General features: G+C 34.0%; 1 protein-coding gene and 1 non-coding gene across 10 annotated transcripts in view; one reads left to right on the top strand and one right to left on the bottom strand.

The window, feature by feature from the left end:
- Nucleotides 1-18702, bottom strand: part of KCNT2 (potassium sodium-activated channel subfamily T member 2) — a 374999-nt gene that overhangs the window by 299421 nt on the left and 56876 nt on the right. The gene's annotated exons all lie outside the window — the stretch shown is intronic.
- LOC144307472 (U6 spliceosomal RNA) lies at nt 11152-11259 on the top strand. Its single transcript, XR_013374349.1, has one exon. It is a non-coding gene; the product is annotated as a U6 spliceosomal RNA (small nuclear RNA).

Below are 18702 nucleotides of genomic sequence, written 5' to 3' on the forward strand. Positions count from 1 at the left end.
TTATGCAGAGCTGTCAAGAAAATCAAATTTGTTGCAGGATACAAAACCAATGTACAGAAATGTGTTGCATTTCTATATATCAATAATGAAGCACTAGAAAGAGAAATCAAAGAATCAATCTCATTCACAATTGCACCAAAAATCCTAAGATATCTAGAAATAAACCTAACCAAAGAGGTAAAAGATCTGTACTCTAAAAACTATGATGAAAGAAATTGAAGATGACACAAAAGAAATAGAAAAACACTCCATGCTCATGGATTGGAAGAACAAATATTATTAAAATATCTGTACTACCCAAAACAACCTACACATTCAATGTGATCCCTATCAAAATACCACCAGGAATTTTCAGAGCTAGAACAAAAAGTCCTAAAATTTCTATGGAATCACGAAAGACCTTGAGTGGCCAAAGTAATGCTGAAAAAGAAAAGTAAAGCTGGAGGCATCACAATTCCAGACCTCAAGTTATATTACAAAGCTATATATTAATCAGGACAATATAGTACTGGCAGAAAAACAGACACATAGATAAATGGAACATAACAGAAAACCCAGAAGTGAACCCACAAGCAAATGGTCAACTAATCATTGACAAAGCAGGTAAGAATATTCAATTGAAAAAAGACAGCCTCTTTAACAAATGGTATTAGGAAAACTGGACATCAACATGCAAACAAATGAAGCTGGACCACTTTCCAACACCAAAAAGAAAAATAAATTTAAAATGGAGGAAAGACCTAAGTGTGAGACAGGGATCCATCAAAATCATAGAAAAGAACAAAGGCAGTAACCTCTTTGACATCGGCCACAGCTACTTCTTACTACATATGTCTCCTGAGAAAAGGAAACAAAAGCAAAAATAAAGTATTGGGGCTTCACCAAAATAAAAAACTCCTGCATAATAAAGGAAACAATCAACAAAACTAAAAGGCAACCTACAGAATGGGAGAAGATAACTGCAAATGACATATCTGATAAAAGGTTAGTATCAAAAATCTATAAAGAACTTATCGGGATCCCTGGGTGGCGCAGCGGTTTGGCGCCAGCCTTTGGCCCAGGGCGCGATCCTGGAGATCTGGGATCGAATCCCACGTCAGGCTCCCGGTGCATGGAGCCTGCTTCTCCCTCTGCCTGTGTCTCTGCCTCTTTCTCTCTCACTGTGTGCCTATCATAAATAAATTAAAAAAAAAATTAAAAATAAAAAAAAAGAACTTATCGAGTTCAACACCCAAAAACAAATAACCCAGTTAAAAATGGGCAGAAGGGATCCCTGGGTGGCGCAGCGGTTTGGCGCCTGCCTTTGATCCAGGGCGCGATCCTGGAGACCCGGGATCGAATCCCACGTCAGGCTCCCAGTGCATGGAGCCTGCTTCTCCCTCTGCCTGTGTCTCTGCCTCTCTCTCTCTTTCTCTCTCTCTCTCTCTGTGACTATCATAAATAAATAAAAAAATTTAAAAAAAAAAATGGGCAGAAGACATGAATAGACATTTTTTCAAGGAAGACATTCAAATGGGTAACAGACACATGAAATGGTGCCCAACATCACTCAATATCAGGGAAATATAAATCAAAACTACAATGAGATATCACCTCACACCTGTCAAAATGGTTAAAATTCACAGTACAGGAAACAACAAGTGTTGGTGAGGATGTAGAGAAAGGAGAATCCGCTTACAGTGTTGGTGGGAATTCAAACTGGTGCAGCCAGTCTGAAAAACACTATGGAGTTTCCTCAAAAGGTTAAAATGGAACTACCCTATAATCCAGGAATTGCACTACTAGATATTTGCCCAAAGGATACAAAAATAGTGATTCAATGTTTATAGCAGCATTATCAACAACAGCCAAAGTATGGAAGGGGCCCAAATGTCCATCAACTAATGAAGTGATAAAGAAGATGCGGCATATGTATACACATACACACTGGAATATTACTCAGCCATAAAAAAGAATGAAATATTGCCATTTGTAAGGACGTGATGGATCTAGAGAGTATTAATAAACAGCTAAGCAAAATAGGTCAGTCAGAGAAATACAAATACTGTATGATTTCACGCATTTGTGAAGTTCAAGAAAACACATGAACACCGGGAAATAAAAAAGAAAGACAGGCAAGCCAGGAAAGAAAGTCTAAACTATGGGGATTAAACTGAGGATTACTGGAAAGGAGGTGGGCAGGGGAATGGGTTAAATAAGTGATGGGTATGAAGGGGGGCACTTGTTCTGAGGAGCACTGGGTGTTGTATATAAGTGAATCATTAAATTCTATACCTGAAAATAATATTAAACTAACTGGAATTTACATAAAAACTTGAAAAGATAAAAATAAGAAAAAAAACTCAAATTCGTGGTTCAGCTTCCTTTGCTCAACACTACATAGTAGTAGTAAACACATCTTCATTAGTCTTTTTGCCCTCTTAGGAAAGGGATGTCCTATCACATGCTCACATTTATTTATTTCACAGTGATAGCAAATGAGGATCAACAGAAATAATATTCTGATTTAAAACTTCAGTCCATAAAACATCTTTTTAAAACATCAGCGTTTGGGCTAACAGTACATGCTGCCAGGAACAACTCATTCTGACTCTGAATAGTATCATAAACACCATCAGTAGCCAAGCACAAAACAGGGATAAGTAGGTGCTTCATACAGTTTCCATGTAATGTATTTGGACATCATCTGAGTTTCCAGGACTAACATCAACAGAACCATTCAACAGCTAAGTTCATTTTTAAACTTAACATCCTGAAACTCTTTAACATTTCCAAGTTCAATCTTGGAACATGAGTCGTATTAACAAGCAAAGAAGGAAACTGTTGAAATAAACAAGAGAAAAGACATAGATAATCCTTGAGACCATATGTTTCTTATTTCATCATTGAATTTTCATCATACCTAGGAGAATGCAATGTGCATTATATTTATTAAATGAAATAAAAAGAAAAAAGTAGAAAAATTGTGACTATATTGCAATCACCAATAATTTATCAACAAAAAACATACTTTTTCACATATCTAATGATTCCCTATAGCTGGGGCAAAGTCAGTTACTTCCACTCTCTAGCTGAACTTTTACATGTTAAGGGGATGTTTACAGGATAATCTTCCACTCGGTTAATGTGCTTTGATGAATAACCAAGTTACTGTGAGCTCTTCTTATAAACTAAGGCTTAAAATCATATTTTGACTTAGAAAGCATTGCAATGAAACAAAGGGGCTCAGACAGCTTACTTCTCCATTCGTCCTAGAAAACACTGTTTCCTCCCAAATGCATTTTGGTCATTCAAAATTTACCGCTTCTGAAGTAGCATTTCAAAAGCAAAGGAAATTCTCAGGTAACTGACATACACAGAGACCTCTGCCAGGTCACACTATATTTCCATTCTTTCTCTGGGCAAACCAAGGATTATACAAATGATATCAGGAATAGAATGTGTATTGTCAAGTCAGTGACAAAGGGAATTATCAAAGATATCACAACAACTTGGGTATTGCTTAACACCTGCTAACCAAAAAAATAAAAAATTTAAAAATTTAAAAAATGAAAAAAAAACACCTGCTAACATCTTCTAAAGCACAGTTTTCCTTCTGATGCTAACAGAATATTATGAGAAAAACTAGCAGTGTTGCTGAAGCTCTCTTTCAATGTTTAACAATTGGGCCTTCTCAGGGCTCTATGTATAAAAAGAAAATTATTCCTCGATTACAGAAAAGAGATCATGATCCTTATTTCCCTGTACAGATATCTTCATGTCTCATAACTATAAGAATCATTTAAAAAGGGAAATATGATGGTCCAGAAAGAAGCAAGTATAAATAAGAACCAACTGTACTAGCATTAATTGATAGCACTCTTGTGGACCAAACTGCATTTGAGGACTTTTCAATTTCCTCCATCTTTAGGGATTCTTAATCTCCTCACCTATAAAATGGGATTTGAATAGTTTCCTCCCATGTCAGAAATATAGCATTTCTTTACATCTATTCATGTGGAAAGAAGAATCAGCTTGGTTACATGAAGCATTTATTCATTCATTCAATAATTTTTACCCCTTCTCTTGTACTTGGCATCATGTATAAAGCAATGAACAAAAGAAAAAAATAGCCTCCATTCCCATAAAGCTTATATTACAGTCAGAAAAATTTTAAAAATGAAGAAACAGCAATAAATGTTCAATTACAAAGTGGAATATGTGCTATGAATACAAGGGTCAAGACACTGAAAGAGTGGATACAATGAGTAGGTGGGAGGCAGCAAAGGCCTCCCCACTTGTATAATATTGCCTGGGCCAAGGGATTTATCTTCTTACAGTCAGACAGCCCAAAAATAATTTTATTAATTGAAACTTGGCTTTCATTTGCAATTTGAGATAATGCATGATATCTGTCATTAAGGTCCAGTACTCTCACTCTCGGACAAAAGTTTGGAATTGTGATGGATGAGGGAAAAAGGAGAGACTTTTTTTGACATGACATAAGTAATACACAGGGCACCTGGGCAGCTCAGTCAGTTAAGCATTGACTCTTGATTTTAGCTCAGGTCAGGATCTTAAGATCCTAGGATGGAGCTCCATGACCGGCTCCATGCTCAACTAGGGAGTCTGCTTGAGGATTTGTTCCCTTTCCCTCTGCCCCTCCCCCAGCTTGCACGTGCATGCTGTCTCTTTCTTTAAAATAAATAAAGCTTAAAATAAAAGATATGTAATTCACTATCTCAGAAAACCACAATTTGCACAGACTGCCTCCCACAGTAACTGAGTATACTTAAATGTTGAATGCCTTTGATAGATCACCATTTTCAGTACATTCATACTTTGAGAGAAAAGTATAAATAAAGGTATTGTTCCATGGAGTAAACTGATTTCCTACAAGACTATCAGGGAAATTGTCTCTGCATTCAAAGTACACAACTGGCTAGGTACATTACTTTCAACTTTCTCATTTTGAAACCCTGCTCCAGGCAATAAATATATGCAAGCCACAGAATTATTATTAACATGTATTTGTTAGACTTGGGAGACTAATTATTTGAGTTGATACAGAAACATCTATGTACTGAGATTATTCTCAGATGAAGAATAAGAAGGAAATGGGGAAACTAAGAAAGCTGTTGAAAACTAAATTAACATTAAGTAGGAAAAACATATTAAAAGAAAGCTTCCATCTTAGCCTTTAGAATTTCTTAAGGAATAAAAATGGTGTCTATTCCCTAGGTATTTGATTAAAAGGTAAAAACCTGGAGATGAAGCAAGTTCAAAATTCACAAAAATACAGTTTATACATTTTTATCAATGTATAATAAATAGATCTTCAAGTCCACTGCAAGAAAAAGCAGACTACTTTTTAGAACGGACACAATTTCACTGATTTCGCTATGCCAAATCATCTCAATGGAAGAAATGAATTGTCAACCTTCTCAATATGGAGGAAAATTCTTAAAATTCTCCTACTGGAGATTAGCTACAACATGGACTACATACTACAGACTATTCCAAATCACACACTTGCTTTTTCCCTGTTTCTGAGTCCATGTTATCAAAGTATAATTCTGATTATAATTTCCCTCTCCATGAATATGATTTTAATGTGAACAAAGTCATTACCCTAACATTATGATTTCTATCTTAACCATACTTTTGTCTGCTAAACATGAAGCAGTTGATTTGAAATTGCACAGTTCTGAATGCCTCACAAAATCAGATGCATTTTAAGATGAGTTCGAAACAGTACACCATGGGCCTCATCTAGGTAAGGCCACTATGATGTGTTCCCTAAACACTATTTCAATTTTCTTTATATTGGCTTAAATTTTTTAAATATTTTTTAGAGATTTTATTTATTTATTCATGAGAGACACAGAGAGAGGCAGAGACTCTCTGGGCAGAGGGAGAAGCAGGCTCCATGCAGAAGTCCTCGATGCAGGACTCAATTCCAGGACTCCAGGATCACGCCCTGAGCCAAAGGCAGACACTCAACCACTGAGCCACCCAGGCATCCCAATTTTTTTTTAGATTTTGTTTATTAATTTGAGAGAGGGAGAGAGAGAGAGAGAGAATGAGCAGGAGAAGAGCAGAGAGAGAAGCAGACTCTCCTCTAAGCAGGGAGCCTGATGCGGAGCTCCATCCCAGGACCCTGAGATCATGACCTGAACCAAAGACAGATGCTTAACCAACTGAGCCACCCAGGCTCCCCTCATTTGGCTTTATATTTGAAATTTCAAATTTCAACTTTTAAATGTTATCTATTTGTAAAAGTATATCTGAATACTAACAATACTTATTTAAAGGTAGTATCTGTAATACACCAGAAATTGGAAAGCCAGACAAGCCTAAATCAGTTAATGATAATTCCAATTAAAAATGACAATTGAAAGTCACTCAACAAATATTTGAGAGAATGTAATACAATTTAGGTCAATTGGGGCTATTAAAAAAAGAGTCCCTCAAAAAATCATTTTTGAATCATGTTCACTTTCTTTATCTATTTTTATAACCTTGATTCTGTTGGAATCACTACCTGATTAAGCAAAGGTGTTATATATAACGCGAGTGATAGGTAATTATGTTCACAGGGAATTGCAATCTGAAATATCAATAACTGTTCATAATAAGAAGCTGTATTAAAATTAGGCTTCACCTAATCGTAAGATCCAATTTTCAGTGGGCCATTTGACTATACTGATTATCCTCAAACTTTCCTGACTTCTGCTTATTATCCTAGTACTAACTAGTTGGAAATTTAACTTTAAAATGCATTAAGAGGATTAGAGCTTGAGAAATGAAGTATGTACTTCCATGAAATGTTAACTCTATTTGAATGAAAAATAAATAAATGGATTTGTACCTCTTAATCCCTTCTATCCATTAAGAGGCATAAACTCCAGTTGTAAAATAAGTCACAGTGATGAAAAGTAGACATAGGAAATACAGTGAATAATACTGTAATAACTTTGTATGGTGACAGATGGTACCTAAACTTATCGTGGTGAGCATATCATAATTTATATAATTGTTGAATCACTATGTTGTACAACTGAAACAGTATAATGTACATCAGCTCTATTTCAATTAAATTTTTTTAAAATGACTTTAGCCTCATTTTGTTTTATGTTACACACTTCTATATTTCGTGTAAGCAAGGGCATTTCATAAATTTCATGCAAAATTTTGTTAAGTAACTTCCTGAAGACAGAAATAAAAAATAAATACAAATGAAAATTGAAAATAACAATATATTTTAATAAAATATCCATTATAAACTAACACAGCTTCTTTGGCTATAAAAAGAAATAGTACTATTTTACTGAGGATTGACATAAGGTTATAAGAAAACAGTATTTTTCTTTAGGAAACAAAGTATACAGAAGATAGGTGCCATTCATTAATTCAATAAATATTTGTGTACCTCATATGTATTGGGCACTGCATGGGCTACTGGGAATACAGTGACATCATAGGGCTTTCTTAAATCATTATGGCATGTAAGTATATAAAGGGTAACAACTTATATATTAATATTTTTCGGTAAGCTTATCATGTTCTAACTAAAGATCTCTGACTTATGCCTATAAATCTCAAAATGCTAATATTTTTCAGTGTATAAAATCTTTTAAATTTAAGTCCCACTAATGTTTTTAATGATATTAATATCTCTAATTTAGGATAGCATTAGTCCACATTCTTGATAGCTGTTTTCAATTTAACCACACACAGTATTTAGTTTCTATTTTAAGTAAACTACTCTAGGGGCATTTTCCCCTCATTTATCTTGGTAGTTATTAAGTAATGATTACAATGCTTATCAATAAAACAAAATGCCATGGCATGATCTCAATATTAGCTTCTGCTTTAAATTTTGGAGGCAGATACAAAATAAATCATTTTCTCTGACATCTACAAGTCATTTGGTGAATCTTCTAATGATTAGCCTTTAAACAATCATCAAAATTAAAGAAACAGTCTAATCTCTAAAGCTCCATGATTTGGAACCAATAATTTAATTATTTAATTACAGAATGCTCTTGTAGACCCACAATTAACCCACTAATCCCTAAAAGGCTTCCAAAATGTGTATTCCCCAGAGCTGAAAAGAAAATATTTTATGGTATAGCTTATGACAGTAGAAGGTCCCTACCATCCAATTAATTAACATATTTCCAGCTATTAGTGAAAAATTTAAATACAAATTTCAAATTTAACCTTCTCTAAATAAGCCGCATTAGTTACAATGGCATGCTATTTAATTTTTCTTTTCTTTAAAAATTCTGTTCAAATACTTTAAAAAATCCTTATATACTTTGAAATAATCTCCATAAAATAAATCATTATCTACCCAACAAAGGTATGTATAAATTTAAAGGTAAATTAAAATGTGTTTTCTCTGTAGGATTCACTTTTGAAGGGTAGCAAATTTTACTATCAACATTGTGACTATAATTCAATATTGTTGTTAAATAAAAGGATCACTCTTAATTGTTTTTAAGTACAGAAAAAGAATATGTACTTTAACATATTTTATAATCCCCATATAAAAGCACTTTATTCTTCTTCTAATCATTGTGAAAAACAATCTCCCAATATTGGTTGTCATCAAATGTTCTGAGCATCTGAGGATTCAAGAGGAAATGGACTGAAATTGCAGAATTAAAAATTTAATTATACATACATAACTGCAAGACAGGCACCATGCTTGAAAAAAAAAATTACTCTATATTTCAAACTCCATTTGCCAATTTTCCAGTCCAGTTCCCCTTAAAAGGAAGCTAGATAAAGTAAAATTACTCAGGTGAAAATTAGATAATGAAAATAAATATAAATTCAATATTCTTTGAGAAAATAACAGCATTGAATATCAACCAACAAATAAAAAACAACAAACCTAGAAACACCTACACACGAGCATAGAACTCTAAGTGGAAGCACCTTATTCATGAAGTTGAAAAATAGTTATTCAAGTCTATAAACATGGAGTCCAATAAACCTCTGTCAAATAGTACAGTCCACCTCTTAGCAAGTATATAACTTTGGGAATGTTACTCATCCCCTTTTTCCTCATTACTTATCTATAAAATAGAAATAATATCTACTTCACAGAATTGGTGACTGGACTAATGGAGATAATGTACAAAAAGTGTCCAGCACTTAACCATCATGCAACAATTATTACATGTTCTTCCCTAATATATTGAATTGGACATATAAGGCAAAGAAATTAATATATTTAATAACAGCATTTTAAATATATATAAGAAAAAAAATTAAAAATTAAATAAATTGTGTTAGAACCCAACAACATTATCTTGATCCATATCAGGAGTCAGCAAATAGCCGAGGAGCCAAATCCTGCCCACTGCTTGTTATTTTATAAATGTGAACTAAGATCAATTTTATATTTTTAAATGGCTGGAAACAAACTCAAAGAAGAATATTTCATAGCATGTGAAAATGTTATAAAAAAACAAATCTCAATGTCCATAAAGTTTTATTTGTGCTCACACGTGCTCATCCATCTACATATTGCCTATGGATGCTTTTAAATTATAACAGCAGAGTTGAATAGTTGTAGAAGAGACTTCATGGCCTCCAGGGCTTAAAATAATTGCTATCTGGTGCAGCACTAATTTTAAGAAACTCACTTTTTGGTTACAGAGGATTTATTTTAATTATCTGATAATACACTCTACACTTTTAAACAATCCATTTCCTATGAGATGAGATGATGTTATGAAACTAAGAATAATGCTTACTGATTGGGGGTATAGATGAAAACTGGGTTAAGGACAAGATGGGACAAACAATCTTTATATTCTTGCATAGTTATCAATTATTAATATATGTAAATATTACTTATTCAAATATTAAAGAAATATGTTTATTTTTTTAATTTTTTATTTATCTAAGATAATCACACACAGAGAGAGAGAGAGAGAGGCAGAAACACAGGCAGAGGGAGAAGCAGGCTCCATGCACCGGAAGCCCGACGTGGGATTCGATCCCGGGTCTCCAGGATCACGCCCTGGGCCAAAGGCAGGCGCCAAACTGCTGCGCCACCCAGGGATCCCAAGAAATATGTTTATATTTTAAAGATGAGGTGATCAAACACTTTAAGCAAATGATTTCCTCTATCTAAAAAATGTGTATAGTTTAATTTACAAAAGGAAGAAATATAAAAGCATTCATAATTTTAAAACCATGATTTAAATGGTTTAAGTCATTTACATGGTACCATAATCTGCCTAATTTATCTATTAAAAGAATATAGTCTCTAAAGCATACTTCCTGTTTAGTTAGAATTTCTTAATTACTTTCTATAAATCAACCCAAATATGCATTACTCTCCCACAAAGCCACAAAATGACATCAAGTAGTTTCCAGACAAGAAAATGAAGAAACCTGATAACATTTATGAATACAAAACTTGAGAAATCACGGACTTGAAGTAAACACATAGCCATTTTTATAGAACTCTGATTTGCCAAACGATAAGATACCAGAGGAAGAAGATGGAGCTATAATATCAATCTAAGATATCTGAAGGCGGTTGGAGGAAACCAAACCCAGGACAATTCTCTACAATACTCCCTTCTTACATAATTTCCCTTCTGAGTCCATCAACCTGTTCAAAGAAACAAGAGTTAGAACAAATCACTGGAGAAGGAATATTGAACGTTTCCATGGAATTTAGAGGTTGAGAGGTATTTTTAGTCCACCGTTTCATTTCTTCAACCATTCAACAAAAATATATAGATATATTGAGGGCCTACTATGGGTACAGTGCCAAGGCTGGCACTAAAGAAGTAGCAATGAAGAGAAAAGATATGGTCCTCCTCATGAGGATAATAAACAAAAGGTCCTCTTTTTTTTTTTTAAGATTTTATTTATTTATTCACAAAAGACACAGAGAGAGAGAGAGAGAAGCAGACATATAGGCAGAGGGAGAAGCAGGCTCCCTGCGGAGAGCCCGATGTAGGACTCGATCCCAGACCCTGAGCCAAACACAGACACTCAACCACTGAGCCACCCAGGCGTCCCACAAAAGATCCTCTTAATGGATGACGAGAACTGAGGAACTGCCAGTACATGTTTCTGAAACAAAAGTGAAGGAAGCATATGGAAGGAGGATATAACCTGGCCCAGAGTCCAGCAGTGCTCACTTTGGCAGCACTTACACTAAACCTGGAACAATACAGAGAAGATTTGCATCATCCCTGTGGAGGAATGACAGAGGTCAGAAAAGACTTCACTGAGAAAAATAATGAAGGAATAATGAAGGAGGAGAGATCAGAGGGTAAGAGCCATATAGAGAAAAAGTTACATCATCAAAAGCAGAAAATGCTCAAGACAAAGTGAAAAGCAAAAACACTGTGAGATATTTTACATGAAGTTATAAATAGATAATATAAATATTTAGAAAATACATAGGCAAAACACTAATTTTAAATATAGTTGTGGTGGCTTGAAAGCTGCTGACTTACAATTCTTCAAGGAAACTCACTAGACTTAAGCTACATGCATAAGAAATTTAGCTCATGATTTAATCTGTAGCTTCCAAACAATTATATTTGATATGTAGATAATAATACCATCTGTCTCGGCAATATCTTAGAGAATTAACATTTTAACATACTGCAATTGTGAGGATTCTAAAATCAGAAGACTAACGTTTAATTTCAGTGAAATGCCTTGTGTACCTCTCATGAGATATTATCAATCAGAAGTCTCTTCCAGTAGAACCACAGAACTATAAATTCTGTCAGATTCAATAGCAAAAATTAAAAATCCCATTTACTACCATCTTAATATTCTCAAAGAAAAATCTGTGAAGGTAAAAAAAAAAATAATGGAAAAGAAAATATGGGGAGACATAGGAGTCCAAAAAAATATCAAACTTAATTTAAAAAATTATACATAATCTTTAACGTGTGATTTATCTTTGAAGAATCATCCCATGTTGGAAAAATGGATGCCCATTATAATTTTCTATAACTTTCTGATGGTTCTTACTGAATGAAGTTTGTAACATTTCATAATTTAAGAATTAGACCCCTTATATATCTAACAGAATGGCTAAAGTAATAAGATTTCAGCACCAAAGCTAGGATGGTGGGGAAAACTCAATCCCTCATACATTGCTGATAGGAATGTAAGTGGTACAGCCACTTACGGAAAGTTTAACTATTTCTTAAAAATCTAAGCATGCAACTACTACCTAACCCAGCAATTGCACTCTTACACATTAATGTCAGAAAAATTAAAACTTCATACATGAACCTGCACACAAATGTTCAAAGCAGCTAATCTGTAACAGCTCAAAGCTGGAAAGAACCAGATGTCCTTCAGTGGGTGAATGGTTAAATACACTATGATACATCTATACCTTGGAATACTACTCAGTAATAAAAAGAACTATTCATACATGGAACAACTCAGACGAATCTCTCAAGCAACCTAAATCTCCAAGAAAGGTCACTGTATGGAAAAACCTACAGTATCACCATACAAGAGATCACATTGCAAATTTTAAAAATAGGAGAACCTTATGCTCAGTTGAGGATCTCTAAGACTTCTTATAAAGTGAAAAAAGAAATGTACAATACAGACTATATAGTCACTATCATTTGTATAAAAAAGAAGAAATATACACACCTCCATATATTTTGCTTTAAAATTTGTAAAATGTTTCTTGAAGCATATACAAGAAACAAAAGAGCAGCTAAACTGATTGCCTTGGAAGTGCAAACAGGGTAGAAGCAAAGATAGAAGAGAATTTTCACCCAATTCCTTTTATTCCTGTTTACATAAATCTTAAAATTTGAAACCATGTAAATGTATGATCTATTTAAAAAAAACTTTTTAAAAATTTTATAGATTTAGCATCTAATAACTCTCTTCCAAGTAACAGAAGTGTTTTAATGTAAATGTGCTTGCAATTAGTAAGGTGAAAAGGGCAATGTGGGAAATTTTAGGTTTAGAAGTTGGAAATAAATTTACTTAATATGTGTCTGGTCTGGAAGAGAATTGCTGGGTGTCAGAATTACTCCAATGGCTCAGACAGTTTCTTTGATATGATTCCATATTCTCACTGAGCAGGCTTTTCATCCTAATTTGTTTTCAGACAGAGTTCACTGGAAAAAGAAAGCCCGGAGCAGCATTAAGGCACATTGGCAGGCTTAGCACTTTCCTGTCTCATTATACATGATCAAATTTGTTTTGTAATACAAATAATGTCTCCTGTGAGACTAAGCAGTGTGATTTTTCTCAGGATGTGAGCAGTTGAGAAAAAACTTTGGAATAATAACTGACTTCACAAAAATAAGAATATTGGGCTTAAAACTACTTTATGAAATGTTTTTCTGGACAAGAAAAGAAAAAATAATCCTCATTCTTAGCAAAAGATTTATAAAAAAAAAATAGATCAATGGACTTCTCAAAAATCATCAGGCTTGGAAAGCCTAATTTGGCTCAAATGTGTTTATATTTTATCCATCCATGTAAAGATACTCAGAGAAGTTACAACTCCCTTGAATTATGAAATATTTCCCACAGCCCTGATTTCAAAAAACAGCTATTAAAAAATTGTCCAAGTTTAGACTTTTACTTTCACAAGAGGTTTTTGGAAATTAAGAGAAGGCCTTGGAAGGTAAGCAGGATATAATTATGCAGTGACTACAAAACTAAAAAGAAAACAAGGAAAGAATAAAACCACTTCTATCCACTTAGCTCCATCTTCCCTGCTACCATGAAATGAACCACCCAGGGGAGAACAGGGAACAGTATCAGCAAAGATACAGAAATGGTAAAGGGAGAGTGAGCAGAGGTTGTGACCTTGGGGAAGCAAGGTCAGGCTAGGGAGATGGCTAGGTGTCTACAATAAGAAAGCATGATGAGTGACCAGAGAAATCTGGAAGTAAGACTGCACTACATTTGGCTTTTTTTATGACTTTATTGTCATATAATTCAGAGTATAAAATGGATATACTTAAAGTATACAATTCAATGTTTTTTAGTATATTAACATAGCTGTACAACCATAACCAAACCTATTTTTAGAACATTTTCAACCTCCCCAATATAGCCTTTACGCATTCACCCATTAGCATGGGTGGCTCTCCATCCATTCACTCCCCAGTGCTTGGCAACCACCAAACTGCTTTGTTTTTATAGATTTACCTATTCTGTATATTTCATATGAATGCAATCATATTACATGAGATCTTTTGTGACCAGTTCCTTTCACTTAGCATAATGTTTTCAAGGTTCTTCCATGCTGTAGCTTGTATCAGTACTCAATACCTTTTTATTTTTGAATTATATTCCTTTGTATGAAGGTATCACATTGCATTTATCCCTTCATCTATTGATGGGTATATGATTTGTTTCTCTTTGGGAGCTATAATGAATAAAGCTACCATAAACACTCATGTACAAGTATTTACATGAACATATGTTCCCATTTCTCTATATACCGAGGTAGGGGAACTGCTGGATCATATGGTAAATCTATATTTAACCTATTGAGAAATGAAATTTCCAGACTGTTTTCCAGAGTGGGTAAACCATTTTACAGGCCCAAGGGAAATATACAAGAATTCTAACTGCTCAACATTCTCACCAACACTTGTTACTGCCTTTTTCAGCATAACCACCCTAGTAGGTATAAAGTAAGTTCTCAATGTTATTTTGATTTACATTTCCCTGATGGCTAATAATGCTGAGCATCTTTTCTTGGGCTTACTGGCCATTTGTATATCTCCTGTAGAGAAATATCTATTCAGATTCTTTGTACACTTTTTAACTGGGTTGTCTTTTGATTATTGAGTTGTAAAAGTTATGTATATTTTTTAGATACAAATATATACATTATCTGATACATGATTTCAAATGTTTTCTTCCATTCTGTGAGTTATCTTTTCACTTTATTGATGTTTTCTTCCATTCTGTGAGTTATCTTTTCACTTTATTGATGATGTCCTTTGAAGCACAAAGATTTTTAATTTTGATCAAGTAAATGTATCTATTTTTCCTTGCCACTTATATTCTTGGTATCATACCATTTGCTTTTATTAGAGAAGAACCTATGTATCTTCTGAGAGAAGAATCTTATAAGCTACGTGTTGGCTTCAGGGCATATGGACTTTCTAGGGATAGCAGCCAACAATTTGATATTTATATTATAAACAGATGGACACCTTCCCGTAATTCCGTGTGTTTTCCAAGTCACCTTTGCCCTGTGGCCACAGTTCAGAATACTCATTAGTTTCTGGAAAAGAATGTTGGTTTTTAATTACCAAAGGGTAGTGAGAGTATAGAAGACAAATCTCTGCATCCAAGTCTAGTGAGTGATTAACTTACTTGTTACAAAATCTGTGTTACTATCACTACGGGGTTGAAACAGAAGAAAAACAAAGAACTCTAAGCACACAGAGACTTCCTTGAAAAAAGAACAAAATGAGAAAGCAAAAAATATTTTTTTAATTATTGAAGAAAACTGAAATAAAACTCAAATCTGCAGCAATTTATGGCACACTGTGGATGTTAAAAAATTGATAGCAAATAAGATACATTCTAGTAAAGTTATTAAACTTGATAGAATAGTTTTACATACATTCAGTAAATTACAAGGGGGATAGGTGAATTAGAGTAATCTGAAAGCAAATAATATCTGAAAACAATGATATCTACAGTATTAAACAACAGAAGAATTACATATCCGTGCAATTTGGCCTTTCAATAAAAAGTAAATAAAATAAAGTAAAATAAAATAAAACATATCCCCTCAAGCATGCAACAAGTTAAAGAAATCAAATACTCTAGACTTTCCTGGGGACAGGCTGAAAATATTTAATGTAATCTTTGTATTAAAGAGATGAAGCAAAATAGGAGCACCTGGGTGGTGTACCTGGTTTCTGCTCACATTGTGATCTCATGGGCATGAGATCAAGCCTCATGTAGGGCTCCATATTCAGCATGGAGTCTAAGATTCTCTCTCCCTCTGCCCCTCCTGTCACTCCCCCACTCTCTGTCTCTCTCTCTCAAATAAATAAATGAATCTTTCAAAAGAGAGAGAGAGAAATGAATCACAATAAAAACTCAGGATGGGAGATGCTATGTTAAGTACGACTGATAAGTATAACCCTAAATAAAGAAATAAGCTCAAACAACTATTGAAATTTTCATTGTGGAATGGAATGTGAATATTAGAAAACTTGCTCTCATTAAAAAAAATGTTTTTGAAGAAATAAACATGAGAGGCGAAGCATGAAGCAGTGCAATGATATTTACTTACTTCCCCATCCTTCATTTGACAGATAACAGATGTCTACACTTGAAACACATCCATACCATGACATCATAACATTTTATAAGACTCTTAAAGTCTAATATCTCCTCCTATAAAAAAAATTGCTTCAAGTTCAGCAATACCTTTCATTTAAATTCCTTTGTTTTTAATCAATTCTGAATTCAGAAAAATCAATTTAACAACTTTCATTTTGAAATGTTTTAAATATAGCATGATTTCATTTTAGTAAAATTGTGTCTCATCCTTTCCCCATCCATCCATCTGTCCATCCGTCTTCCCATCTATAGCTACCTCTGTATCTGTATAAAGATGTCTGAAATTATCATACATTAATAATTTTGTTTCTTTTTTTAATGTCATTTCTGAGTGGTTGAGTGAGTCTGCTTATTTGTATTTCTCAGTATTATTTTGGTATTTTAAATGGGCATGTATAATTTGTACAAAAACAATAAAGCTATCTTTCAAACACTGCTATTAAAAAAATCATCATTTCGTAAAGTAATAGATTAAAAGTAAACTCCAGTGTGGTAGAACACAGACAAAAGCATTTAAAGGTGGTGCTTCTCAAATTCTAAAACAAAGACAAATCAGCTAGGAATTTTATAGAATGCAGGTTCTACTTCAGTAGGTCTGGTGTAGGTCTGGAGTCGGTCCAGAGTCCACATTTCTATTAAGTCCCCGGGGCCACACACTGAGTAATTGCTTTTAAGGAATTTCACAGTGTTGCTCATTAAAAAAGCGGAACACTGGGCACCTGGGTGGCTCAGTAGGTTAAGTATCTACCTTTGGCTCAGGTCATGATCCCAGGGTCTTGGGATGGAGCCCCACACTGCAGAGAGTCTGCTTCTCCCTCTGCCTGCCTTGTGCTCATTCTCTCTGTCTCTCTGTCTCTGTCTCTGTCTCTGTCTCTCTCTCTCTCTCTCTCTCTGTCAAGTAAATAAATAAGCAGAATATTTATAAGCCATGAAAATGAGAATATGAGGAAAATTAGAGAAAATAATAGTAATAAAAAGAATAGTTAAAGCATATACTTTGCCTTCCATTTCTATACTGAGTCATCTAGGGAAGATCTGTTTCTACAGTTTTTGAAACATTCCTTTAGATTTTATGTTTTGATAAAGCAAAATTTATGTATTTTGTTATTCAATGAAATTTTGGAAGCTCATTTTCTTCCATTTTTGTCTATTGTGATTCCATTTTTTTACAAATGAACTCTAATTATGGCAAAGCAAACTATTATATGGGAAATTTCATAGGAGAAAAAACAATTATTTTGCACGTAATAAGCCCCCACACTAAAGAGTGAGAACAATTTAAGGAGTAAGACCTATAAAAATTATATACAATTCTACTATGCGATTTGAAGCATCAAATCACAAACCCCAAATATTCCATCTCTGGTCACTTATAATTTGAACTAAATCTAAGTCACTGGTAAATACACAAAAATCCTACAGCGGTGTTTCTCAACTAGTATCAGTATCTGTTGGGGAGTTTGTTTAAAATGTGCATTAAAGGGCTCTGGGGGTCAGGCTCCAAATCTAGATTTTTATCAAGTAATGCATACTAAAATTTGAAAGCCATTTAATTCTGTTATTTAGATACATTAGTATTTAGGGTTTTTTTTAATTTTTTATTTTATTTTAATTCCAGTTAACATACTGTGTAATATTTGTTTCAGGTGTACAATATAGTAACTCAACACTTCCATAAACACCTGGTGCTCATCACAAGTGTACTCATTATTCCCCATCACCTATTTCACCCATCCCCACACCAACTCCCCTCTGGTAACCACCAGTTTGTTATCTGTAGTTAAGAGTCTGTTTCTTGGTTTGCCTCTCTTTACCTCTCCTCTCTTTTTTTTCCCCCTTTGCTTATTTATTTTGTTTCTTAAATTCCACATATGAGTGAAATCATATGGTATTTGTCTTCCTCTGACTTTTTTGCTTAGCATAATATTCTCTGGTTCCATCCACATCATTGCAAATGGTAAGATTTCCTTTTTATGGGTGGGTAATATTCCAGTGTGTGTATGTGTGTGTGTGTGTGTGCATACGTGCACACCCTACCTCTTCTTTTTCCATCCCTCAGTTAATGGACCCTTGGGCTGTTTCCATAATTTGGCTATTGTAGATAATGCTGCTATAAACACCCAAGTTAAAAAAAAAAAAAAAAACACCCAAGTATGTTTTGTTAATAGCTGAAAGCAGAGTTTAATTGAATAGTACCTGGGTATTTTAGAAGAAGTTAAACTAAACAGCAAGTCATAAAAGACACAATAGGAGGAAGGAGAGAGTTTGGTAGGAAATGTCATGAGCCCTGAGGTCTGAATGTCTTAAGCAGAAAGAGGATGAGCAAGATGCAGGGCACAGTGGCAACAAAATGAAATCAGA

This window comes from Canis aureus, chromosome 38 (assembly GCF_053574225.1).
Source record: "Canis aureus isolate CA01 chromosome 38, VMU_Caureus_v.1.0, whole genome shotgun sequence".
Taxonomy (NCBI): domain Eukaryota; kingdom Metazoa; phylum Chordata; class Mammalia; order Carnivora; family Canidae; genus Canis; species Canis aureus.